This window comes from Vicugna pacos, chromosome 3 (assembly GCF_048564905.1).
Source record: "Vicugna pacos chromosome 3, VicPac4, whole genome shotgun sequence".
In the NCBI taxonomy this organism is placed as follows: Eukaryota; Metazoa; Chordata; class Mammalia; order Artiodactyla; family Camelidae; genus Vicugna; species Vicugna pacos.
The window spans coordinates 47,468,591-47,496,559 of NC_132989.1; the positions used below are offsets into that span (position 1 = coordinate 47,468,591).

Here is a 27,969-nt window from a genome sequence, read left to right on the forward strand (position 1 = left end):
TGGTTTTGGATACTGAAGCAAATAGTTTCACCTAAAGTGAAATTAAAATACAGGGCAATAAATTTCCTGCAGGTCTTCACAGGATTATACTGTTGATCAAAATTGTCATCTGTAGGTGAATAGGTACACTTAATTTCTTATGTTTATTTTTTTCACTCTGAAAAATTAGTATTCCCATTGTTTCCATAGATTATTATATTACACTCATGAATCAATCAAATGGTAAAAAAGTGCTTTGGATAGCAGGCTTCTCTAAGTTTAAGGAGTTATTGTCAAGGCATTAAACAATAATTCACATGCCCATAAAATTGGCAAAGTGGAATCTTGGCTGTAAACAGAATCTGCCATCCTGAACCCTTTTGACAGGCTTCATGAGACTCTGAGTATACACATGGAATTAGAGAATGATGGGGCTGGATATGAACTTACGAGCATCTGGCTTAGTGGAGGGGAGACAGATCCAGCGAGGTTGAGCAGGCAGCTAGTGAGAGATGGAGCTAGTCTTCAGGTATCCATTTGTAGTTGCAGTTCTTCCAAGGACTTCTAGGAGTGTCAGCTATAAAAGTAACACTGATCTTAGTGATTCTCTTGCTATTTTTGTGACCTTCTTTGTAATAATCCTTTAGAGTTTCTTTAGGGAAAAGAGTGGTCAAGCTTCGGAACTAGGGTTTTGTGGTCATTTTTGAATGTTAACTTTTACCCAAGTAGGAGCAGGACAGCCTAAGAAAGAAATTCCACTGAGAAGCCCTCTGCACTTGTCCCAGCCCTAATCCTTCCTAAGAAATGTGAGCAGTAGAGGACTTCTAAGGTACTCTTCAACTCAGAAGTCTAAGATTCCATGCAGGGCAATTCTATTTGCCAAAATGCTTTACTTAGGGGTCACATATGTAACAGTCTTCCGAATTCTTGCCCTTCATCCACTAAATCTAGTCTTGCTTTTAACCACCTAGGACATCCATCTATGATTCTTTTGTGTATCTAATGAAAGGTCAAATGATTTGGCCAGGACTGGAAAATACAATATAGTTTAAATAATTCTCTGCATACTTTTGGGTACACATTCTGAATTTAATAATAGGGATATTATAAAATTGTTTTAGCATAACTGCTAAGACTCAGATAAAGGAAATAAGAAAAACTAAAAACATTGAAATTTTCTTATGCTTCAATGCACTTACATGGAATAATAGTGTATGTAAAATATTAATGCTTCAGAATCACACTAGGTTAGCCTACAGTAGCATGCTTGACTTCATAGAAAAAATAAAGTCAGGCACATCTAATGCATGATACTGATAAACTCCACGGGTATTGGGAGGGAGGGATATTTAGACAACATAGCTCAAATGGTTATGATCTGTTAGAGTTGAATAATTTTTGATGTAGACAAAATGGTAATAATAATTCTAGAGTGGTAGAATGTAGCTCATTAAAAAAAAAGTATTCTAGTAATGTTCCTGGGTGGGTGTGGTGGAAGGGGAGATACTGGACACTACTGAGTAAGCTCATAGGTAGAACATAAGTGATATTGAAAATTTTACCTTAGGACTCACAGATCTCTCTCCAAAATTCTACTCCCCTGTATCACTTCCCTTTGTGTGCCAGACATCACAAAGAGATATCTTGCTGTCACCTCAATGGTAGCATCTTTTTTTTTTTTTTTAATGGAGGTACTGGGGATTGAACCCAAGACCTCATGCTTGCTAAGTATGTCATCTACTGCTGAGCTATACCCATCCCTCGATGGTAATATCTTCTATATAAAACTTCTCTTGTTTTTGAGCACTGTTTTCTAACTCCCAATGTCTCTAATAAAGATCTTCTCTAGGTCACCCAAGTTTGAAATCCTGAATTGACCCCTGACTTATCCCTGTTTTATCAAGTTACCCCTATTTTATCAAGGAAACCTGGAGATTTTTCTAAGCATCAATTCTATTCTTTATTCATTTTTTAATGATGTTATTGTTACTTAAGCCAATCTCTTAAATAACCCACTGGCATTCCGTATCAAGAGGCTTCATTCATTGTTCATCTTTCTTCTGGGTTCTGTGAATCCACTAATGTTCAATCCAAGACTTATTTCTCCATTTGCTGAATTTTATCAAACTTATGCCCTTGCTCTTGTCTTTGTCTTCTAAACCCTAACAATAAGCTAACTTATACCAAAAACTTCGCAAATTATTGCCTGCCTCATGATGTCTGATGTAGTTTACACATAGTATAACCTTCCCACTGAAATGTAAGCTCCTAGGGTGCAGAGATTGCCTCTCACAGTTATTCTAAATTTCCCACAGAACCTACTTGGTGCTGAGGAGTAATAGGTATGCTAAAACAGTATGTGTTAACTGATTTCATATTTACGGAGAGCTACAAAAAATATCATTTATATTGTCCATGAAAATGATCTTCATGTCTAGTTTCAGAAAATTCAGGGTGGGTTACAAATCTAAATATATATAGATTTTCCTTTGGAAAAGGAAACATATATATTTATGTTTGAACTTTGGATTTTTTGTTTCCATGGACCTGTAATTTTTTGCTGTGAGCTGAAAACAACACCTAAGAAGGCAACAGATGAAAGTCTGCTGAAAAAATTTCTAATTCCTATGACACCTAAGAATCCTCAGAAGATTACATAAACACATGTTTGTTTTTATCATGAAATATTTGACATTTTGATCACTTCATGTTTGGATATTATTGAGGTCACATCAGATTACACATTGAGAGGCCTAGAACTGATATGTCAACAAGACATCTGATAGTCACATGAAAATAGGAAAACAGAGTGAAAATGCAAATGTTTTCAAATTTTCTCTTATCCTACGCTGTACTGAGGTTGCCTCCTCTACCTGATTATGTACATTAATACAAATAGCTTCATTGACATTTCAGAAACTCAGTTCAGCGGTACAGATATCATCCAAAAAAGAGACGATGAACAACGATGCATCAGATTCACAATAAATCTATGTGAGACTTTAAATTTTAGGAAATAGCTGTATTTATTTTTATTGTGTTTTTTATGAGGAGCCTTTGGAAAAGCTCGTTCCATGATCTGATGTTTATGGTCAATTCAATCTTTCTTTGAAGATGAGCTACACCCATAAAATAAGCCATGACTCATTCAAATGCTTATGACTACACGATGCTCATTTGTAAGGTTTGAATCTTTACAACCGTATGGACACACCTCATCTTGACAAGCCTGAGGTGCCGGGGCTCGGTAGAGATGTAAGTATGTGTCACTACAGACTCAGGAATAAGCATGCTCTTCCATTATCCCGGCTGACCTCAGTGTCTCTGGCTATATAAACTAGTCTGTCCGCTGTGAATATTAATCATCTTGGCGTTAAACCTGAGAGTCTTTTAAAAGAGACGCTTCCCACTCCTCAACAATAACAAACAGTTTAACATTGTGTTTAGCAACTTGTCAGCTACTCTACCTCTGTCAAAGACATCTCTTTGGTGATTATATCTCAATCATGGCTGGACCACTTTGCATTATGCATCATATAGAAGTGAGATGTCCACAAAGTAAGTTAATAGCATTTTGTAATGTGAAGAAAAAATCAAAATTAAGAGAGATGAGAGCGAGAGGGAGGGAGACGAAAAAAATAAATAAAAGAAGGTTATAGGTAACACTCCTTGGGCACTACCAGAAGCTTCTACAAAATTCATACAGATCGACTCATTTGATCCTTGTCACAACCTCATGAGACAGCTGCTATTATTATCTTCATTTGTTTGATGAGGAAATGGAAGTACAAGTAAGTACAGATTTAGGATTTGAACTCGGGCAGTCTGACACCAAAGCAGAACCTTTAAATTTCTATGGCCTACTTCCTCTCAACATAAAAACTGCTGATTGTTCTTTTGGAAACAGTTATAACACAAAATAAATTTGGGTTTGAATTTTCTATCTGCTTAGGCATTGTACTACAAAATGCTTAGACAGCTTATTGAACACTGAAATATTTCATCAGTCAGTTGATTGTGAATCCATGAAATGGAGCTATTCATTTGTTTGGTGATGGGTGGAAGGAACTGACAAGTAGTTTTCACTCAATGGGTACAGTGAGGGTCATATGAAATCGCATAATGGTTAAGAAATGTATCTATTTTTTTGGGTTCAGTTGGCTTCTTTTTATCAAGTCTTATTCTTCATCACTTTCCTAATTTTATTTTAGAGTTTCATGCAGATGTGCCCAGCCTTCGTAAATGTCAAGGCATTAGCCAGCAAATATTAATTGATTAAACGTTCACTTCCCTTCCTGATGTACATGTCTAGAGACTAGAATCTTGTGGGTGCTTTACTGAGGGCTGATCAGTAGAATTAGTCATTCAGCCAAAAATAAAGGGTAAAGTGTGAATATAAAGTGTGTAATGTTTTATCCACAGACCACTGGAAAAAAATGGTTTGGTTTTGATAGTCTGTTCATGTGAGGTTAGCAGAGCAAAAAAAGAAGATTAGAAGATTTCATTGTTTTGTATGAAATTATTTCCAGGTATCACTATTTGAGTACTATGTCAACTATGGTAGAAATCTGTTGTTTTCCTGCTTGGCATCCAGGCTATACATTGGTAGAAACTCCTCTCCACTAGTCTCAGCTATGTGAACCTAGTTGAGTTGACTCTGTTTCCAATTCTAGAGGCAGAGCATATAGCCAACGCCTAAGCCAAACAACAAATCACATTCCTCTAACACTTGTAATTAATTTGAGCGTGTCCTAATCAGTTCATTAGGGCATTTGAGGTGTACATGGATTTAGGAGGATATAGCCATGGGAGCTTCTGGCTGTCAGTCTGAAGCCATAAGACTGGAGCCAATATTGAGGATATTAAGTTGAGAAATGAGAACAAAAAATTCAGCAACAAAAAGTTACAGATCAAACCATCTAAGCTCTGGCTCATTCTTTGCTTGAATTCAGAATACCTTGTCTTGTTTGATTATAAGGGCCAGATAAAAGCAGATTTCTTTCTTTTTTTTTTTTTTGCTTAAGCAATTTTGAAATATGGTTTCAATGATTTGCAATGGAAAGAATCCTAAATAAAAAATGAAGTGGAAAAGGAAACAAGTGAAAAAGCTTCTTAAAATATATTTAACTTTCCTATTGGGATATTAAGGTATTAAAGTTAGGTGAGACAATTTGAAATCATCTTCATCAGTGCTTTTTTGTTGTTGTTGTCATTGTGTTTTAGCCAACACACTGGGCCTAGCAGAATCTCCCCCTTTTAAGCTGCCACTGATATCCTTGACAGTACCTGCTGAAGTGGTCATCCTAGAAGGCCACGCTGGGTCCCTGTGATGTTGAGCTCCTGTCACATCTCCGGGACCTGAAAAGGGGTAAGTAAATCTAGAGGTTAAACTGAGCCAAATGTTTTATCTCATTTGAGTATTTGCACTATAAGACAGGATTACAACCAGAGAAAGAGGAGCACTTGAGCTGTAGGTCATGTAGGTAATTTTCAGCTGTGTGCAAATTGACTAGTGAGAAGAAAAAGCAAATGTTAGGTCAGGAATAGGAGACTTCAATTGACAAACAAACAAACAAACAAAAAAAAAAAGAAAGAGAGAGAAAGGCAGGAGAGAGCAAGAGAGATGAGAAAACATAAGATTCTACAACAAATAAAAGAATGATCTAAGTTTCTGACTTGCCAGTTTCACTCCTTCTGTAACCTGACTGAGAGTCTTGTCCAGTCATTCATTCATTCACTTGTTTATTTATTTACTTAACAGCAACACTGAGTCATCTCTTTTGGGACTCGGTGTTGTACTATATTCTAGGTTCTAAAGAATCAGTGGTAAACAAGACAGATGAATGTCCTGCCTTTGTCAGGGAGCTTATAATTTAAAAGAGAAAACTGAAAGACAGAAAGAAGGAAAGGAGGGAGGGAAGGAGCAAGAAAGTGAGGAAGAAATGAAGGAAAACTTACATATATATGGTGAGAGAAAGAGTGAGAGCATTAGAAGTGCTTTGAAGAAAATGGTAGACGTGGCAAAGGATACTGTGGTCCAGAAAGGCATGTGAGAGTAATGTTATTTTTATCAGTTGACCAAGGTTTGAGTCTCTAAGGTGACAGTGACAATTGAAGGCAGTGAGAAAGCAAGCTACTCTGATGGCTGGACAAAGAGTTCCAAGGAGAGAGCAGAAAATGCCAAGATGGGAACAAAGGTGGTGCTGGGGAAAAGCAAGAATGTCAGTGTGGCTGGAGCAGAGTAAGCCGGGAGGAGACTGGGAGAACTGGAGATCAGAGTGATATGTAGAGGAGAGAGTCTGCAGGGCCTTGAAGGCCATGCTAAGGCCATTGTGAACAGGTGAACTGGAAGTGCTTGTGTTTTCCAACAGTGTAGTCCATAACTGTTACTATTTACTTAGAGCTAGCTGGAGTAGATTTCTGTTTCTTGAAAACAAGCAACCCATGACTAGAATAGTTATAAAACATTTTTCACAAAAATATTTTTTCCTAATTCAGTATCATGTAAAACCCTTTCCATATAAAAAAGATGAGAGCAGTGCCATTGCTGAAAATTATTTTAAAAGTTCACATTTGTAACATCTGATCACTCTAAAGCTGAATTAATGAGAAAAATGACACTGTTTTAATGAACCAAAAAATGTGAACTCTGGGTTATAGATGATAAATGCAGTCTCAACCTTTAATCTTATTTTTGTATTTTGCACTGCTAGCCCAATATTGAAAAAAATTCCAATTCACACCAATAAATAGGTGCAAATGATAAACGACTTTAACAGCTCACCTTAAAATCTCAAGATTTTCTTCAAATAAACTGACCTGGAAACTTGAAAGTGGAGCAATGGTTAATTCTCTTTAAAACATTTGGATTCTTATCAATATCTAACATATTTGCATTCTTTATCGAGAAGATAATATAAGGGAGGCTATAAAGTTACCAAAAAACTTAACAAAGAAGATGTTCAAACTACTTATATTATGGTATGACAATATATGCGTTAGGCTTCTTTGTTACTACATAGCTGGCTGTTCCACTGTGGCTCCGGCAAAGTTTGGGCTGCCATGAACAAGTGCAGCCTGTTGCCGTAGGTACTTCCTCGAATCATTTTCCATGAAGTGCATATAGGAAAGGACAAATTTATTGAAAGGCCAGGTCGGAATGACTACTTACTCTATCAATAATCCAATTTTAAGAAGTTCAAATGTATGCCCGGAGATCATTATGAGGTCTATACAAACATTTGTTAACCTGCATGCATAAATGATCAGGTTGGTAGATAGTTTCCAATGGGCTAAAATTTGGTATAAAACATTATTTAACTGTGCTATTTGCTTTGTTACATTTTTAAAAGTTTTTAAATTATTTGAAAAATTATGGTTTTAAATCTAAATTTTGCAAAACCCAAAGCTTCTCAGGAATTTCAGCGGTACCTGAATAATTCTTTAAAAATGATGAATCAAATTAGCCCTCAACATCACAGGCTATGAAATTAAAGCCTTGTGAGGAAACCTGGAAAGATAGAGGAGGTCTAAGATGAGAACACACGTCCCCTTGTCTCGCAGCTTGTGACTCTTTCCACTTGTCACACTGCTAAGTTTTTTTCTTAGGACCAAATAATGAAAGCATGTCAAAATTTTTGACCTGGTAAGCTTAATTTTCAGATCTTCCAATAGAGTTTATGAAACATACTGTAACATCTTTACATTTATTTCTATAGCGTCTGTAAAAGGATGTTAAAATCCAGAATAAACTTCTAGTTACTAGAAGTAGCTGATATTAGAATAATTTTGTAGTAGGAAGAAAAGCCAAAACCCCCCAAATCTCTTTTACACCCAACTGGATACCTGTTTCTGAAATGAGACATACTGGTCCATCTCATCTGCGAGTATGTAATCTCCAGGGAGTCAGGGCTCCTCTGTCTTGTTTTCTTTGGAATCACCAGTATGTCTCATTCCAGAACAGTGTGCGGCACACAGTAGGTGTTCAATAAGTTTCTGCCGATGTTTTAGCAAAGTAGCCAGAGAAATCAGCTCAGGACTTAATTCCAAGTGGCCTTTGCTTAGGTAGAATTCATAAATGAAGTTATAAGGGCCAATTTATTGGAGGCCAAAGTTCTTACAGTATTATCATTTAATGTTTAGATTCAGATCTTAAAGTCGTTTCCTAACCAACTTTAAAGAGCTGAGAGACCATTTTTATCCCTAACACCGCTAAAGGTTTTCAAGTTTTCTAATTCAAGTGTGATGAAACTGCATTGTGAATGGCCAATCCTGATTTTAATAGTGTCTCCATTTCACTTAGGAGTGTTATTCTGAAACTTTAGCTATTCATGGCTTATATCCTAAATATGGAGACAGTAGCCTCTGATTTGTCTCAGCTGCTTGTGGTTGGCACGGATGTGCAGGTATACAAATGCTGGCCCATTTTCAATGGATGTCATTGGTAACCTCAGTTTCATTTATTCAGTTTAGTTTGTTTGCATTCCTTGGAATCTGGGTGTGTGCTGTAAAAACTAAAGATGGGGAAAATTATAGAATCAAAACTCTATTTGTATGTTAATTATATCCAGCTGCTATTCCAAGTTTTTGTCCTGTTCAAAACCTGTCTCTCCTGTCTCCTCCCCCCACCTCTCTCTTTTAAATAAGAACCTGTCTTTTAAGATTCTTTGTTTGGTATTATGGATATCACTGATTTAGTGTGCAATTTACTTTGCCCCTGAGATTAGCTCCTCTCTTTCTTCCTTATTCCTGGGCTGCCACTCCTCGTCCTAACAATGGTCCTTTATTCCTTCATGCCAACGCCTTACTGCTGTGCTCATGTGTTGGATCATTGCCAAGGGTGAAACTCTGAAAACTTTATGGAAGTGCTGACGCCAGTAAAGTTCCAAATGGAAGAACATAATAAGAATATGATCTTAAGTTTCTAGGAACTGTTCAGTCTCATAATGACACTGATAAGAGTTTTCCTCAATGGCTTCCTTTAATGGAGTGGCCACCACTCCTCTGTTGAATGATTGCATCTGAACTGTGGGAAAGTTTTGGGAAAATGACAAACAGGATGTAAGTATCGTTGCTCTTTGGAAAAAGACCATTTTGTCGGTTAAACTGTGTCCCCATAAAAGATGTGTTTAAGTCCTAACCCTGGGTACCTAAGAATGTGACCTTAATATGTAAACAGGGTCTCTGAAGATGTAATTAAGTTAAAATGAAGTCATGCTCGGTTAAGGTGGGTTCTAATCAAGAGATACAGAGAGATACAGGGAGAACATCTTGTAATGACAGAGGATTGGAGTGGTTTGTTTACAAACCAAGAACAACGTAAAGGATTTCCGGCAACACCAAAAGATAAGACAAAGGCCTGGAACAGATGCTCCCCTAAAGCCTTAGAGAGAACATGACCATACTGACCTCTTTTTTGGACTTCTGGCCTCCAGAACTGCAACAATAAATTTCTCTTATTTTTTGTGGTAATTTGTTATGGTAGGCTGAGGAAATGAATACATTCATGAAGATAAAAATGTGGATGACCTGAAGAGAATGAATTTGAGTTGTTTCAGTCATTATATTCTGATCTCTTTCCCAATAAAACTTTTGAATAAGTTTCACAAACCATATATATATATATTTTGTTTTCTGCTTTCTTCCTCTATTATCTGGCAGAAGCCTCTCCCCGTCTTCCACTTAGCTGAGGTCCTTGGCCCCCTTCCAGTGCCCTTTGGGAGCTGCCTTTTCATTCCTGACCACTCTCTCCCTTGGCGATGCCTGAGCTTAGTACTGCACACTCAGGATAGCTCCTGTGACTCCCTTTCTTCCTCCTCTCCTTACTAAACAGTCTTGCCTAGTGTCACGTTCTTTCAGCACCTTGAGTCTTCCCAGGAAACATGTGATCTGGTCTGCCAAGTAAATATTGGGTCACTGCATAAATGACCATTGCTGAGTTAAGATGTAAGGTCTCATAAGCAACGTGTTTGTTTTAATAGAGTCAATCTTCAGGCATAACTTGGGCAGAAAAAATAAGGCAAGAAGGGGAAATTTCACAATGGGGAGGGTGTGGGTAACAGGGAGGCCAGATATCTTGGGGCAAACACACCTGTCATATCCTTTGGGTTGTATCACATGGCCAACTGCCTACTGTTCCCCGTCTTTGAACTCTGCTGGTGGGCGTTCGAGTACTGTCCCAAGGGCAGGCTACAGGAAGAAGCGCCCAAGAGCCTAAATTGAGCACACTCAGATAATTGCCTCCTAAGTAGGAAAGGCTTAAAGTCTGTTCACAGTCCTTGGGCTGTTTTTATTTTACTTTCTCTGTAATTGGAGATTTTTTTAAAAAAACACAAAATTCCTCTTTCGTGAGGTGCCTCCCTCTACCACGAAATGATACAAATGAAAGCATGATATATGTAACAATGACATATGAAGTCTCCTGCTGCCGCTGCCACTGTTATACTCCAGACCTCTTAATTCATCAAACACCCAAATAAAGAGTTACAAAGTCTTGTTAGTACTGTAGTGTATGTATATACCCCAAACATTTCGGGGTTCGTATGTATACACCTCAATAATTTTGGGGTGTCTATGTATACACACATACAGCCATACACAAATATATACATATATTATTATACTTAAGTGCTACTAAATAATCATTTGTCTGTAATTTTATATTTTGATTCAAGTTTTGACTGACTTGAATGAGCAATTAAGATTTTTTTTTCCGCCATTGTACAGTCACAGACCAATTCAAAGGCTAGATGCCCAAAGCTAATTGCATATCTATTGTGACTTAGTCTTACACAACTTTGCATTTTTCACTCTGTTTTCTGGGGTCCAGGTGATTGAATATCTGTCTTCTCTCATTGAGCACCCACTCAGGAAACAGCTCCATGAAGGTAGTGCCTCTGCAACAAGATTTAAATAATGACAACTCCTACTGATTTTCTGCCACGGTAAATAGCTGTAAGTACTTTTTGAAATAATAATGCTGGACTAAGTGTTCATCCTCAGTTAATCAATGTGAAAACATCTTAGAACTTATTCAGGTCTAAAAATCCAGAAGGTATCAATCTTGAAAGTTTTTTTTTTTTCAGGTAAAATGCAAATTTCCTTCTATTTCTGTCATGGCCGACAGCATTCCTAAGGCTATTACCAACAAGCCATTGTTTATTGACAGATAAAACCAGAGTCTTCGATAAGGGAATCTGGAGCCAGGAGGTTTGAGTTCAAATTCCAGCTCCTCTATTCCAAAGCAAGGTGCCCTTGGGCAAATTACTGAACTCCTTTTTCCTTGATGTCCTTATTCATAAAATGGAGATAATAATAGTACTTACCTCATGTGGTTGTTGTGATGATTGAGTGAGTTCACACAGATGAAGCGCTTAGCATGGTGTCTGGCACTTAGGAAGCACTTAATAAGTGGTAGCTATTATTTTTATTAATAGTGTGAATTTTTCTTGATTTAAAAGGAAATAGCCCTTCAGATTCCTAGGTGAAGCTGGAACTTTGGTCAAGCGGATTTTTGCTGCTGAAAAGGAAGGCTCCTTCTTGCAAATGAGGGCTTATAGGAAGACATTTTTAGGGCATAGAAAAGTGTGGCAGAGACCAAAGTGGGCAAAAGCTGAGTGGCTGAGGACCATGCAGCTGCAGCAAAGAAGGGGTTTCTGTTCCATCAGTAATGGCCTGAACTGATCTCCGACTGCTCCTGAGTCCCTGGCTGCATCAGATGTGCATAGGGTACTATCAAGATCAATGCTTTAGGCAAGCAACTGGCTGTAGGAAGCAACTGGATTAGAAAACATTTGGCAAAGTTCAGGTATTTGCTAATATATTGTCTTACAGAATGTCAAAACCAGGCCAACAAACAAAAGGATTATCCAAAAAGTGACGTTTGTTACCAAGTTGGAGACGAGCCCAGGATCAGGAGAGAAGATGAGCTGGCCAGAGAGGAAATCAGGTCAAAGTGCAGGGAGGCTGAGTCAGGAGACCAGTCCTGTGCAGAAATGAGATTACTGTGGAATTGTATCTCACCAAGCCATGAGATTCAAAAGGCCACATTTGTAAAAAATTACACAAAATTACCCTTAAAAATTCTTTTTATCCTTCATAAAGTATAGTATAGGTGGTTTGATGCATATAACCCTACATAGTATATGTAAAATATATAAAAAAATTCAACAGTATCTGAAAATTAGTATAAATACAAAATATAATTTTATAGCCTTTTATAATATTTAAAACGGAATCCTGAGCATGGATACTTGAATTCATGTAAGTTAGATGCACCTAACATTCTTAAAACTGTGGTCAGGCCCTGGGCTAATTTCTATTCTCTGGGCTCCAAGTTCTACCATTTTTTCTTAACCTGCAAACTTCTTCATGCATATTGAGACCTAAAGACTAACGTTTTTGTTATTGTTTTTGTTTTTGCGGCCCCCTCCACCCCCAAGAAGAAAGGCAGTTGGTAAAAAGTGATATAACATGTGCGTACTTTGTTCTCCAAGGTTTTAAATATTCTAGGCAGTTGAATATCAGTTTTAACAAAGGTGCCTCTAGGAAAGTAAAAAACAGAAATTCTTGCATCCATGTCTATTTCTAAGAGGGATTGGCAGGGTTTCCACATTTTAGGAGATTAGCAGAAACAAAAAAAATCACGTGTGCCATCACCTTAATATAGGTCACCGAAATGACAGAGCATTTCTGCTCAAACCTTCTTGGATGCTTACTTCCTAGTGAGAATAGAGACTGTTTATACAGAAAAAGCCTTAAATATTGAATGAGAAACCAAATGACTGTGGTGTGATTGAAAGGATATCAGGGAATCCTTTGCCCCCATACCTGGTCTATAATAAATATAGAATTTTATTGTGAGTGATTTTTTTGTTTCAAGACTAGCCCTGCTTTGGTGGGGTAACACATTACACTTAACAGTCACTACGCTACAGACAAGCTAGACAAATCTCCATTTCTTCTTACTGGATGATGTAAACCTGAGTTTCCAACCTCCCTTGTAGTTAGGTTTGGACTAAAGGAATGTCAGTGAAGGGATGCCTACCACTTCCAGGTCTGGACTTAAAATTCCCTGCCTGATCTTCCAATGTCTCATTCTGTCATTACAGAATGGAAGCAGCCTGAACCCTCATTTGGAGGGAAGCCTCCTAGGAGACCTTCCCCCTCACATCAGACTGTACACATGACAAATATACCTTTTCATTGTTAAGCCTTTGGGATTTTGAGGTTGTTTGCTATAGTAGCTAAGGTTATTTATTCAAATAGAGACATTTATATCAGAAGTAAAGTACTTTCATTAAAAATATATATATATGTATTAGTCAGCATTGAATTAACTGTTGAGAAGTAAGTAGTGGGAAAAATGACATTGGAGTCTGGGAAGAAGGCTGTCCCTGTGACACAGTGGCAAAATATTTAGTACAACTGTTACCTGCAATAAATTGGAGGTTGGAACAAGTCCCTATTCAGCCTGCAGCTTTAAGGGTAATGGTTGAAATGAATCAGAGCATCAGTATGGGCCAGCTATTATAGGCTGTATTTTCCAAAGTATTACAAAAAGAGATGGGCTCAGGAAAGAACTGGCTGGTTTACAAACATAAATGAAAGGGAATAATGGAGTCCAGAACTGTTTGGTTGAAAAAGCTGTTTCTAAATCCTAAACAGGAGAAGTTAGGTTGAAAAAATTGTTAGTTGAATCAAGCAACTCAAGGCAAAAATCAGATTAAGGGAGTGTGCCTCCCTTAGCTGACCATCACCTAATTCCGGCTGGTGGTTTACTGATAAGGAAGATTACCTCATCCTCCAGGTTGCAGATAGCCTCGAGATAGCCATCATTAAATTGGAAGAGAGAGGCACTGAGACTGAGAAAGCAAAGTAGCAAAGCTCATTTAAGAACTGTACTTCAGAATGTTGGAAGTGTTTACCTGCTCATGGCAAATGTATTGGAAGCCTATTAAGTTGTTGAGGGAATTGTATTGCCAAAGAAACAGTGAATCCAGACTGAAAAATTCCTTGCTGCTTGAATTTTAAGTAACTCTTGGGCCCTGTAGCAAATGCTATCACTGCACCATCCTTAGTTACCCAGCCTACCCCAGCAAACAGCTGACACATCCCAGGCCTTTATCTCTCTGCTCTGGGGGACTTTGCCTCCAGGCTGCTTGGAATTAGTGCCCCAGGAGTGAGCTTAAATCAAAGAGAGGCAGGAGTTTCTGTACCTCTCATGGAAATTGTGTTCCACATAGTTTCTTAGAGGGTCCTCAGAGGTTTTGAGCTCCAGTTTCTCTACTAAAATCTCCCTTGTGGTAACCTACTCATGAATGCTCCCTTTACTGACTTTCCTTCCTTCTATGTCTTACTTCTCCACAACTCACAGTGCTTTTCCAGATCATCTCTCAGTTAAAGTGCCTGCACCTAAATCCTTGTTCAAGGATCTTATTTTTAGAGAATGCATATTAAGACAAGTCTCAACCTTCCATGAACAGCAGGCAGGGCTTTAAATGCTCTACAGTCTCTAAAGAGGTCATCCTCTGAAACATCTCCATCAGATATCACCAAGGAGGACAATAAGCAAAAACAGGCTGCCCAGAAGATGGACTCAGGGGCCATGGAGAACAACTGACAAAGGAATTTCTCCCAGTGAATCAAAGCCAAATTAAGGAACTGTCCCATCTGTCTAGCAGAACTTTGGAACTGGGAAGGACCATCAACTACTATTTGATTTGTATTCTTCCTCTTTCTAATGGGAGTGTTGATTGCAGTTTTCCTGTCCCTGTTACACCACTGTTCAAGGAATATGCAAATGAGGAACAGATAACTTATCTTTTAGGTTCATTTGTGGCAGCAACTAGATTACTTACATCCAGTCTGGGTGAGAAGACTATGCTTTGCCCAGAGAAATAGGATTTTGCTAGATGTAGTAATCAGAAGACAGTGTGGGAGAAATACTGAAATAGAGATTTGATGAACAGAAGGGATATTTGTGTAACAGACTGATTAGATGTCCATCAATCCTGTTTCATTCTCCTGAGCACAAAAGAAAAATACATTTTTAACTTCCACTGAAGTGATTTAGGGGTCATGGACTATGGGCAAATGTGCTGTCTGCAACTTCCAGCCCTGGTCATAATGTTTCCTATATCATTGTCCATGCTCTCTCTTCCCTTTCCTTGATGAGAATGTAGGCCATCTGTGGAAGACGGTGGCATAACAAAGGTAGAAGAAACTTTTATCCTGGAGCCACTACTTGGAGATCTGCCCAAGGAAGTTTCCCAAGCTTTCTGGACTGAGATGTAAGCAACAAGTAAACTTTTATTTTGTTAAGCCACTGAAATTTTGGGATTGTCTGTTATAGCAGCTAATATAACTCATGAGGACTCATAGAGACACACATATCAGTGTATTTATTCTCTTGTTCTAAGATATGCTTAGAACTTGCTTTGATGGTAGAGAGGGCAGCTAGATCATGATGAGATCAGTGAACATTTAGCAAGGGAGCAATTGCTTCTGAAAGAAATCACTTGATTTCCATACCATCAGATGAAAATCACTTAATTTAAGCTCTTTGTTGCTGAGATAAATATCCAAACATTAATTCATAGCAAATTTTAATTCTGAGCAATTTTAATCTTTGTAACAAAGGTTTACCTATTTCTCTTATCCCTTTTCCTCAGACATATTTCCTATCCTTCTGCTGTACCCAAGAACAGACATGCTATAGCGATTATATAGGTAATAATATCACAGCCCTGCTGTGTTTCCCCAGCGCGAATGCAATCAGCTACACCAGACTTCCTAAATTTCTTTCCTATAGATTTTTCCTATTACTTTTCTCTATGGCAACAGCCCTAGAAATCTAACCCCCCTTTTATTTAGAAAAACCAATTTGATTAGAATATAAAACCCTGAATAAATTTGGTCTTAAAGACATATTTGATATTATCTTTTCTTTGAATTTCATTTCTAATGACAGTTTCACTCTAAACTCTATAAAACATGGAAATGAAGTTCTAAATGTTAAATACTAACCATGTGTTTGAGATAGTTGGAGGGGAGGTAGGGATCTCAGGGCGTTTGGATCTATACAGCAACAGATGTAAAGATCAAAAAGGGAAAATCAGGAGTACGAATGTAGGGAAAATACTTTGAAGTGTAAGTGTCTTTTACCAGAGGAAACCAATTTTCTCAATTTACTCACATAACACTGGAATGAACAAACCCTCAGCATGCTTGAGCTGATGCTGAAAGGTTGGTAAACACGCTTACTGACGGAAGAGTGTGCTGTTAGTTTTCTCCCTTCTCAGTCTCTTTCACTACATGAGGAGAATACAAAAAACCAAACAAAACAACAAATAAACAAAAACAGAACACACGGTTTGGGAAGATGGCTTCGGACTACTTAGAATTCTGAGTAAAAGGACAAATGGGACATTTTAAATAACTGCATATGTCTCTGTAAGCAATGATCAGTCAGCAACTCTAAATCTTTATACATCTTTATGTCATAAGTACTATTATGGAAGTAGATTTGTAAGACACCATCCTCTTGCTCTGAATAAAAAATTTTAAATTTTTTGTGGTTTAGCATTTATAACTATTGTCCAAAATTTTAGTAATTTTTTATTGCCCTTATTTAATGAGTAATAATTACTATTTGGAGATCTTCAAAGGTTGCATGATTAAGAAACCCTAGGGAGTCTTAGGGCAAGAGTAGCATGTGGTTTTAGAGCCTTTTTTTTAAAAGAGGCTTCAGGATCATCTGTTTCCTTTGGCTTCTCTGGAACGACCGTGGATCACTTTGCCTCTTCCTTTGGTGTGTGTGCTCTGGTGATCTCAGTGAACAACATGTTGGACTCTGTGAATTTGCTTCCATATGGAACAAGTTAGCAGCTATTTAATTTCTAAAAATGTTTATGAAGTCCACAGCCCATTGTTATTTTTAGAGACGCTCGTTCAGATCTTTGCCAGACGGTTATTTCAGGACTCCAGAGATTCTTCATGAAACGCCTCCAGAAAACACACCACCTCAAAACTATATTGAGTTATTGTAAAGATTAAAATTAAAGTATTGATTCTTTGTCTTGTTTACATTAACTCTCTTCTAATAGAATTTGTTTGTAGTTAGCCACATGACAAACAGATATTCTTAAATGTAAAGATTTGCCTATAAGCTTATTTTGTTTTATAATCAATGAGTGAATTATATTCACAATTGACTAAAAAGTGTATATGATAGTTTTAGGAATCATGTAAATCATTAGATAAACTTACCCCAAAAAAGCTGATTTAAATTCTTCTGTTTTTAGCATGTAAAGTGAGCCTTAGAGACAAAATTTCACTTATGCTTGTGTCAGGTTTCTGGTATCATGGTCCTTAGGTGATTTAATTTTTCTTCTTCGCTGATTAGCTCAGAGTTACCCATTTGTTGAAGGAATTGGCACTAGTTAGTATTCAGCCTTCATTACTCCTTCTGAAAGCTCCTTGTGGTTAAATGTTGAACACTCACAAAGGCTGATAGGTATTTAAACGTGAAAATGAATCCTTATAATTAGATTTACTCTTTTTAATCAAGGATGCAAAATACTGTTTCTTGTTCTCAATGAAATTTAGAGGATGAAGTTGAGAAAATGTAAAAGTAAATGCATCTGGTTTCTGCCTATTTGAAAATCTGAATTTCTCTTGAATTGTTCTTATCTGATAATGTTCTTCTCATTACATGATTACTTAGTTGTAGCTGGAAGGGAATATGTGAATTATAAAAATGCTAATCTGGTGGCATGAGAGAAACATTGTGGTGACGTTTATCTCTGGGTGGCAACTTAGGGTAAAACAATCGTGGAAAATGGAAATGCCATGAGAAAGGAAGTGGGAAAGGAAAATGACTCATATAAGGAAGTGTAATTTGGCTTCTCATTAAGTTTGGAGTTCCAGGGACCTTAGTCATTTTTTACACATACTACCTGTTGTGGAAGACATCATAGGCAAAATAGTAAAATGAAAGCTCTTTTTATTTCTTTTTAAAGTTGGTAGAGATTCAATGGAGATTTTTTTCTTATATCATTAATTTTAAAATAAAATGAATTTGTCAGTCTCAGGAACCTCAATCTCTCTACGATGAAAAATAATTTTGTTTTGATTTATGCATTTAATATTTCACACTGGAAATGTAAAACTACAGCAGTTATTTTATAGTGACTGAGATCAGGAAATATGGAGGTAATTCATTATATTTATTATTTTTCTTTATAAAACTATAAATCAATGTTATTGAAAATTAAATGTATGGTCTACTGTAGGGGCACTTCTGAGATATAACAGTACTTTCCAAAAGGCTTTCTAGGATATGACAGAAACTTGAATTATTCATAAAAGTCTTGGATTTTCCTTCAACCGAATCAAATTAATAAAACAATTTCAATCCCAAAAGCTACGAATGCTCTGTGAACAAAAAAAGAGAACAAAAATCATGAATTTATCTTCCATTTCTTTTTGAATTTTGTATACTGGGAATCACCAAGACCAGAAGAGTAGATCTAAAAAAGAAGTCAGAGGACTGAGTGCTCTATCATTGTTACTTTGCTAGTTTAACACACTAGCATGATAATGTTTGTTCTTCCATTGTCATTGTACTTCCAAGAAAGACTGTTCTTGTCATAAAATTATATAGATGCATTCTAGTTTTCAGGATTAATTATCATCCTGCATCCAAAATGTTTTGAAGTCTTTTGTGAAGTGGAATCATAACATGTGATAAGATAAATATAATCAGCTATATAAAATAAATGCAGAAAGGAACAGGGGTACTATGTCACTGGGTATACTAGATAAACAAACTATTTAGTTGGCCACTGAACTGAACTGATTTGAAATTTCTGGCATCCACAGCAAGAGGAAAATAAGTTGATTATATAACCTTTCTTGTTTAATCTCAAAGCAAGCATTTTTATTAGTCTGTGGAGAAAAAATTATTTCACGATGTAAACTCAAAGAGAATTTTTTATATCTTTGTACAAGGGACTTTTAATAATAAAGTAAACAATGTCTTTAAGTCCAGCTTCATCTTATAGAAGCATTATTCAAATTGATCATTCTTGAATCTGTCCTCTTTGAAGGCTGAGGATGTAATATTAAACCATAACTCAGTGAAGGCATTCCTATGGGGGCTCTGATAAAGTATAAGTATTTCACTTGTTGAAGATCTGGCTTAATACAGGGATACAGCTGGGAGAATCCAGAAGGGGGAAGTGCTTTCAAATCTCCTTCGGTCTCTCTCAAATTCAGATGCTTTAAGCAGGCCTCTAGTAAGTGCTGGATCACAGTTAATTTCAGGATACAGTTCTCAACCAGAAACCCACAGATAGGAGTGAGGTACAGTTATGCTATTACAAAACCCAACTTGCATTCTCACCTGCTCAGAAAGCACAGCAACTCCGATGCTTGGAGACTATGCCAGTGTTTTCTAAATCTTCCTATTTGCCTAGCTGTTGTAAGCACAGGGCATGATGGATTCAAATCAGCCAGAAAAATGTTTATCGTACCTGTGGAAAGTCCAATTTCTAAGCAGAACTATATTTTGATATCCCTGCCAGGAAGAGAAACCTGCAAGATACATACAACATACCTAAATCTGTGGAATGGTATTATTTGCAAACGTCTTTTTAAATGTTAGAGGATGCCTACCAGATGTTACCAATTTTGATGGACATGAGACCAAGTGACCCCTTTTGATTTTTACAAATTGATGAGTCCAATGCTTAAGGTCTTTGTTTTATTGTCAGAGAAAATTCAACTCTTTGGCCACCGTAAAGAAGGATGTTTGGCACCTTGTTTGCTGTAGTTCATTCATTGAATGGCTCTATCATATCGTGTATTTGAAAAGATAAAAGCAGTGAGGCTGAGTGCAGCACTCTTAGAGACCACTTTAAAATTAGACAAGTGGTCACCATGATGCCCATGTCTACTCATACACTCATGGTCTAATGGTCATATCAAGTTTGGGCTGTTTGTCCCACAGACTGAAGACCGGCAAGATAAGAGGGGGTGAGGTCAAGGTATTGGAAGTTGAATAATGGTGCTGGAAAGCAGTTTGTGGCTTAGAGTTTAAAAAGCATGCCCAACGGATCAAGCAGTTGAAATAAAGAACACAGAAAGTATCCATTTGTAAAAAGCTGGCTCTTCTGAAGGACTCTGATTTCTAATTTTATCAAGATAAGAACGTGGTAAGTAGAGATTAGAAATAGTCTGGGGAACAAGAGTGGAGTCTCTTAAAATCACTAAAGTGATTTATCTAGTACTTTGTCTGTCTTGGGTATCATTATTGTCTTCCATCAACTGTATAAAATGTGGAGACAGTCAGGTGAATTTAAGTGGAGATTTATGCTTCTATTAATTCTTCCTCAAAAGTCAAAGTATAAATAACCATTTATCCAAATCTTCATTGTTTTCTCTATGCCTGAATTTGAAGCTTCTCACTGAAATCTTACATGTTTTATAAAATGTATCACATGTTTTTAGCATATATATAAAACATCTTCTATATTTATTATATATATTTACATATGCTGACAAATTTTTGAATATGGAAGTAAGAGCAATGCGTTAGTTTCCTAGGGCTGCCATAACAAATTTCCACAAGTGGGTGTCTTTAAACAATAGAAACTTATTCTTTCCACAGTTTTGAAGGCTACAGTCTGCAATCAAGGTGTTGCCAGGATCATGTTCTCTACAAAGTCTCTTTTTGCCTCTTCTAGTTTTTCGGAGCCACAGATGTTTCTTGACTTGTGGAAGCACAACTTCAACCTCTGCCTTGGTCTTCACATGGTCATCTTCTTTCACTGTGTCTCTCCTTCTCTTTTTATAAGGACACCGGTTATATTAGATTAAGGGCCTACTCTATTCCAGTACAACCTCCTCTTAACTGAATTAATTACATCTGCATCCAGATGAGGTAACATTCTGAAGTAATGTCAGTTAGAACTTCCACAGATCTTGTGGGAGGACATAATTCAACCCAAAACTAGGGAATATTTTGGGTTTTTTTTTTTTTTTGGTGGGGAGGGGAAAAGTGTCATTCTTTATAGAATCAAGAATATGTAAGGCCATACCTTTGTTTTCCCTGATAGAAAACAGCCAACACAGGGTTTACTTCTCAATTACCTGTGATTTGAAAAGGAAAGGTAGAGATTAGTGGACGAATTGGTGAGATATACCTTCTACCTTGACTTCTTCATTTTGCTGTAAACTCATATTCTCACCCATCCAATTGTGGAGTCAGAATCAGGAATAATGATATTGAAAATCAAAGTACATTTAAGGAAGAAGGAAATAATTTCAGCAGAGCTAGGGTATCAATTTGAAGAGTGAAAATAAAATAAACCTATAATATTAATTGATCATTAGTGATGATATCTCTTAGATAGCCCAGAGGGTGCCATTTATACTATAAAGATACAGAGAATGATTTTGACCAGCTATTTTCATCGAAGTTTCAAACATTTATCTCTATAGGAAGAGCCCATGGGAAAACAATTTTCTGATCTAAATCTCCTTTGTATGGAAGGAGATGTGGTTCACCATTCATTAGTTTAATGACCTTGGGTAAATAAGCCCATTAATCTTTGAATTTTTCCTGCTTTTGTAAAAGGGGAATAATAGTAACTTAGTCATTAATTTAATAGGCACTTTACTATAAAAGCTGTTTATATACTATATTGTAATATACACAAATGTTAGAATTTATTTCTGGACAGTGTCTTCATGGAGCCTTCAATAGGCAGTAAAGCATAGCACTTGTGAGCACAGGTACTGAGTAAGACTGATTTGGATAGAATCTCAGCTCCACCATCTACCAAGGTGTGATCTTAATCTCTCTGTGTCTCTGTTTATTATCTGTAAAATGAGGATAGCAGTATTTACTTCCTGAGTTGTTAAGAGGACTATGCATGTTAATAAATGGGAAGCAACTAGAATGGTACCTGGTACACAGCAAACACTCAATAAATGCAAACTGAGGATGATTAACATCAACTCTGGCATTCAGGTCTCCCCAGTGAGTGCTTAGAACATACATTTTTTAGAAGACAACAAAATAGGTTCCAAAAACACAGGATGTTAATAAACTCAACTGAAACCAGCCTTAGCAAAGGGAAATGGCCAAATTTAGTGCTGCCCAAATAATGTCAATGGTTTCTCTCCACCGGCTAACTTTGCCTCTTCTGCTGCCTCCTTTCACATGTCTGGCAGCAGCCAAAGAGCTGCACTGCACTGATTTCAGAGTATTCATCATTTTAAAATAAACCCTATAGAAAATGAGTGAGCTCTACCATGAAGCTTCCACAACAAGTCTAAATTTCACTGATGTAGCAGTTTTGGTCACATCCCATTCTTGAGCCAATCCCCATGGGCAAGGATGGATGATGTGCTGACTGCCCTGGAGTGGTTCAGAGATTGAGATAGAAGGAAGGGGTGGAAGCTGAAATGAAATTTAGGGCTGTTGAAGAAGGGAGGCTGGATGTTAGCGAAGCAAGTGCCAACTACCCGTTGAATGCCAGAGCATCTTGGACAGTTGCCTAAAATACCCTTGACATGATTAATGTGTTAAACTAATGATAAGAAAATTGTATCGTATGGAAGTGTAGATAATATTCTGAACAAGTACTAGGAGATGATATGCCTTGAGTCATTCTAAATACAACTCTCATTAATTTCAGGCATCTAAGCTAGTGATTTCCTTATGTCTGTTTGCATGAGGTAATGATTGAGGATATGACCACCTTTATTCCTTTCATTGCAAAATTTGGATTCAAGCTAGTCATAGAACTGAAAGGCTAATTTAGATGAACCTCTATGAATGCTTCTACTCTAAAAAGCAACTAACGTTTGTTAATTTTTCTTTTCATTTAAATATGATAGATTGAAATGTTTAAAATCAATTTTCAAGTGGTTTAGACATTAAAATTGGCTTTGATCTTTTAGCATGCTTTTATTCTTAAATGTGTGTTATACTGTTAATATAATAGGAAGCAGATATTTAAATTGAATTAAAAATGGCCTGACAGCTAAAAAGGAATAATTATGATTTAAATAAAACCAAAACTGTAGACATGTATTTTTGTGACTATAATTTTTACAGAAACTCACTTTCATGACTATGGACTTTATAAAGTATAATGTAAAAAAGTGACTACAATTACATTTACATAAAACATCACAAATACAAAGAGAGAGTATATGGTGCCAATTTTTCCACACTATTTTAGAAAATTTGGGTTTTACTATATTACTATTCTCTAGAGGGAAAAAAAATGCTTTAATGTAAAAGTATTAGCTAGCCATAAAAGTGTTACAAAAACTTTAAAATTAGTAATGTAAATGGCTTTCCCAGTTCTTCCCTGCAAAGTAAAAACACTAGCCAACAAATTGGAAGCAAAAAAGTCTTTGAAGAAATCACAGAGCTAGATACTGCATTGACGTATGGGGCACTTCCAGCAAGAATACGTCCCAAAACATCATGAGAACTGTCTATTAACACAACAGTTAACTTTGTATCTCATGGATCTACGTGTTTCACTACATTTTGATAGGTTTATTTATACAAATTATAATCACTTAAGGACACAAAAAGTTACATGGTTTAAGGATTTCAAAGAGGGAGAGATGTCTTTAACTTTTATCAGAAATTTTGTAACTGATTATTTCAAATTGGGGTGTGGGCATTTATAAAAACTCCTTGAGAGAAAGAAAAGTGCTTCTTATATGCTATCCAAGTTGGCTGCTGTGTTGCTTGGAGTTCAAGAATAATAACCAGGAGTATGCCTGCTACAATGCCTTTATTACTAAATCGTTGGCTAACTAACATTCATTGGCAAACTATTCTCTATTGTACTATGACTTGTTGTCTGAGGACAACAGTCTGCTTCAAGACTGACCAGACTGAGGTGGGTGGTGTTTTCCTATCTTTGGCGCAGCTAGCTATCCCAGCAAAACTATAGTATGGGAATCTGTCTGTTCTCTCACAGTGAGGGAAAATTTCCAGCCAATACATTTGATTGTTCTTGTGTAAACAGCCCAAGTATTCAAAGGAACGACTTGACATAATGTTATGTGAAACCAGCTCCTGCCTGTTTCTGCTGGATACACCCAGCTCAGAGAGCTCTTTGTTAAATTACCTAGAGTCTGGGAGACAGGGCACTTTCAGCATGGCCATAAGAGTCATTAAAATACTGAATTACTTCTGTACCAGTTGGTGAATAGCCAAGGTCTTGAGTAGCCTTCCTCACCAACATCCCCTGGCCATCTTCACCTAGACCCTGGGCCCCTTCACCTCTCCATGATACAGCAACTCAAGGTGTAATTCCTGGCAGAGCAGAGGCCCTCTGTTCCACTGCTACAAGCAGCATCTGCTCTAATTGGCCAGTGCCTATGTGCTTCTGGCTGTTGAATCTATTGAATCCCACCCTGAAAAGAGCTAGTGAAGTATTAGTTGAAGAACAGAAATCAAAAACCTCAGGACAATGATCAAAACAGAGCAAAGGGACTGCAGCAGGAAACCAGGTGGCCTTCAGATCCCCCTGCTTCTTTAAGGACAGTCTTCCTTCCTCATTCTTCCTGCCTCCACTTTTGGAGTCGGTTCTGTTTACAATTCTTCTTAGGACTTACAGCGATTGCTCTCAAGTTCCATGGTGGAGCATTTCTGCTAATGAGCATATGCTGGAAATGTGTGGGTAGGATGATAACAACCCACCCACTTTTAAGCTTATTTTAGAAGATGCAAACATTAGAAAATGAAAATTAATTAATGAGCAAATTAAGGCAAATGCCAAACATCATGCATTTGAGATTTATGTATTTCCTTTTTTCTTTTGCCTTTCTATTTTCTTTTAAAAAACCAAATTACAGTGTGTCTCTAGTGACTTAAAACTCTCTGGTAGCTTCCCATTACTCTGAGAATGAAATCCTCACCCCCTATCATGACCTGCAAGGTTCTCCACAATCTGGCGATGGCTGTTCTCTCTGAGCCGATCTCGTTGGTCCTCCCCATCCTCACTCCACATCTGGCACACTCGCCTTCCAAAGATGCGCTGAGCTGACTCCTCATCTTGGAGCCTTCGCACTAGCTGCTCCCTCTGTTCCAACTCTTCTGTGTGATCCTGTCTGTCATTCAGTTCTTGTCTCCATAGAGAGCCACTTCCTGATTGTCCTTTATGATATTGCTCTCCTTTGGTTTATCCATAGCTCCAGTCACTATTTGAAATAATTTTATTATTTGTTCATGGTCTGTCTCCCTCCTTCTGAATGTGAGTTGTGAGTACAGGGACTTTTTTAAGGCTTGTTCACCACTGTAGCCCAGTTTCTAAAAGAATGAGAAGCAGTGTAACATAGAAGAGGCAATACAGAGGAGTGGTCGATATGCAGGCTTTGGAGCTAGAAAGCTTGTGTTAGAAACTCAGTCCTACCACCTAATCATTGCTGCTTAACTGTAGGAAGCAGTAGCATCCATGCTGTAGGTTCCTGAGAAGATTAAATGAGCTAATACATTAGAAAATTCATTTAGAACAAAGTCTGGCACATGACAGACACTATATAAATATTTGATGTTTTTATGTTGTATTGTTTTCATCAGACTATAAGCTCCATGAGGGCAGGATTTTGCCGTTTTGTTTACTGGCCAATCCTTAGCACCTACAATGGTATGTGGCTCATGTTGGTACTCAAAAACTCAGGATGTTGAAGTATCTTTTATTCCCTAAATGACATTAACTGTAGGAATTTGAGGGTAAGCTTTTTAAATTTCCTTCCTTATTTCCCCTGACATCTTTAAACACATAATGCCATGGTTAAATATTGGGTTTACTTATGGCTGGAACTTTCCAGTTCTGGTGACTATAGCCTATGTAAATTGCTCCAGTTGTTAACTGATGGTAATACTCTTTCTTTCTAAGCTTAGCTGGACCTTAGAAACTCTTCTCAAACCAGTGTTGCAGGATGATGACGCTAATCAGAGTAGGATGCAAGGTAAAACCCATCGACTACCCTAAGGTCTAGGGGATGTGCTGGTTCTAGGACCGACATATATGGAGTTTATTTCTGTTCTACCGTCATTTGATAAACTTTCCTGTCCTTGCATCTCACTGGCCACTCACATGTGACAGAGAGAGAAACCAGGAAAGCTATTTCTGATTTCTTCCCAGGACACCATGGGACTTTGTTTTATCTTTTACAGGGTGGTTTACACTCAGATCACAGATAAGAGGACTATGAGAAATTATTAAATCTCACTGCTTTAATTAAATGTTCTCCACCTGACTAATGGCAGCCAAAGAGGTACAAACTTGAATTCACTCTACACTCCTGAAGTGTTACCATTGCCTAAATATGAAAATTAAGTACTACTGGCTTCTCTTTAAAAAAAAAATGTTGTATATATGAAAAATCTCAGAGACGCTGATAAGGGTGTCAAAAACATTCAAAGGAGAAAGCAATTGTTATTTGAAAATCTTACTCTTCTTTACAATTTAATGAGATTTTGTTTGTTGAAGTTGCATTCACATTTATTTCTTGCTTTCTGATCCAGGGATTGTTTAAATTGGCTGATTGGAGCATGGCATTAATGAGCTCATAGTCAGGGGTTCAGTTCCCTGTCGTCCTGTCAGAGTCAGTTTCAACACAGACAAGGCTGTTCTACAGTCACTGACCCTACTGTCATTCTGTTCCCTGCCCCCTACACATGTGGCCAGATGTATACAAGGTAATGGCTTCATTCTCGCATTCAATACAACAACATTTACTAAACTCTTATTACGATTATTCCATCAACTCTAAGATAACAATGATGATAAGATGCACCACCACTTTAATATTAGGAGTAAAAGAAACTATATTGCATTAAATAAACCCAAGGATCACAACGTGTATAGAAACATAAAATGTAAGAAAACACATTTGTCTTAGAATTTGGAAAATATGGTTTGGCGTGTAACTCTTTACCATTACAAGGAAACAACACAGAAGTATATATTTTGTACTTTCGATGGAGTCACCTTTAATTTAATACACACTTTATTAGATCTAAAGCTCATTCTCTGTATAAGACTAAACTCCTTGCCCTATATACTGAGATAGTATTCACTCATTTATGTAGCTATCTATATTATTTTAAATATATATTTTTATATAAAATGACATATTTTATAAATACACAGTTATATATAAATACAGTTGACCCTTGAACAACACAGTTGTTGTTGCATGGCTCCTCTTATACGTGCATTGTTTTCATTAAATATGTACTGTAGTACTACATGATCTGTGGTTGGTTGAAACCAGGGATATGGAGGAAGTGGGGATATGGAGGGCTGTCTGTCAAGTTACATGTGGATGTTCGACTATGCAGAGAGTTGGTACCCTTAATCCCCACGTTTTTCCAAGACGCAACTATATATTATATATTTATGCATAAATACAAGTATGTTTTATATATATATATATATATATATATATATTATCTATATCTATGTATCCTATTTTCATGTACCAGTAAGGGTGAAAATTAAATATAAAATTAAAATAAATGAGAGTGATAAGACCCCAAATAGAAACAAGGTAATCTGTTAACGAGTGCCTGGGAAGAGGAGCAATCTACTTGGGGTTGGTCAGGGAAACCAGAGGAGGACACAGTTGAGCTAAAACCCTGACGAAGAGATATAGCAAACAATAGGAAGCCAGGGGGCAGAATGTTCCAGGTAGAGGGAACAGAGCAAGAGTTCTAAGGTGGAAAGGAAACTGGCATATTTGAACAGCAACTACAATAACAACTAAAGCCAAGAGTCTGGAGCTAGAGAGTGAAAAGTTGATGATATAATATGAGTTCAAGATGATAGGCAGGGCAGAGATGACAGGGGCTGGGAGGCTACAGTAACGAGTTTTTATTTATGATCAATGGGGAGTATTGGAATAGCCAAACAGAATCATAATGTGTTTTGCTTTGCACTGAAA

At 37.1% G+C, this 27,969-nt stretch overlaps 2 long non-coding RNA genes across 2 annotated transcripts in view; both read right to left on the reverse strand.

Annotated features, from left to right (window-relative positions):
- The window catches only part of LOC116278139 (uncharacterized), a 34,943-nt gene extending 24,076 nt beyond the window's left edge, over positions 1-10,867 (reverse strand). Inside the window, exons 1-5 of the long non-coding RNA XR_012071258.1 lie at positions 10,770-10,867; positions 9,388-9,507; positions 6,764-6,805; positions 5,266-5,337; positions 430-556 (exon numbers count right to left, since the gene is read on the reverse strand). This is a non-coding gene — a long non-coding RNA (uncharacterized lncRNA). The remainder of the gene's footprint in view (positions 1-429; positions 557-5,265; positions 5,338-6,763; positions 6,806-9,387; positions 9,508-10,769) is intronic.
- A 5,338-nt stretch (positions 10,868-16,205) lies between these two features.
- The window catches only part of LOC116278187 (uncharacterized), a 210,820-nt gene continuing 199,056 nt past the window's right edge, over positions 16,206-27,969 (reverse strand). The window contains exons 5-6 of the long non-coding RNA XR_004187583.2: positions 21,081-21,132; positions 16,206-16,289 (exon numbers count right to left, since the gene is read on the reverse strand). This is a non-coding gene — a long non-coding RNA (uncharacterized lncRNA). The remainder of the gene's footprint in view (positions 16,290-21,080; positions 21,133-27,969) is intronic.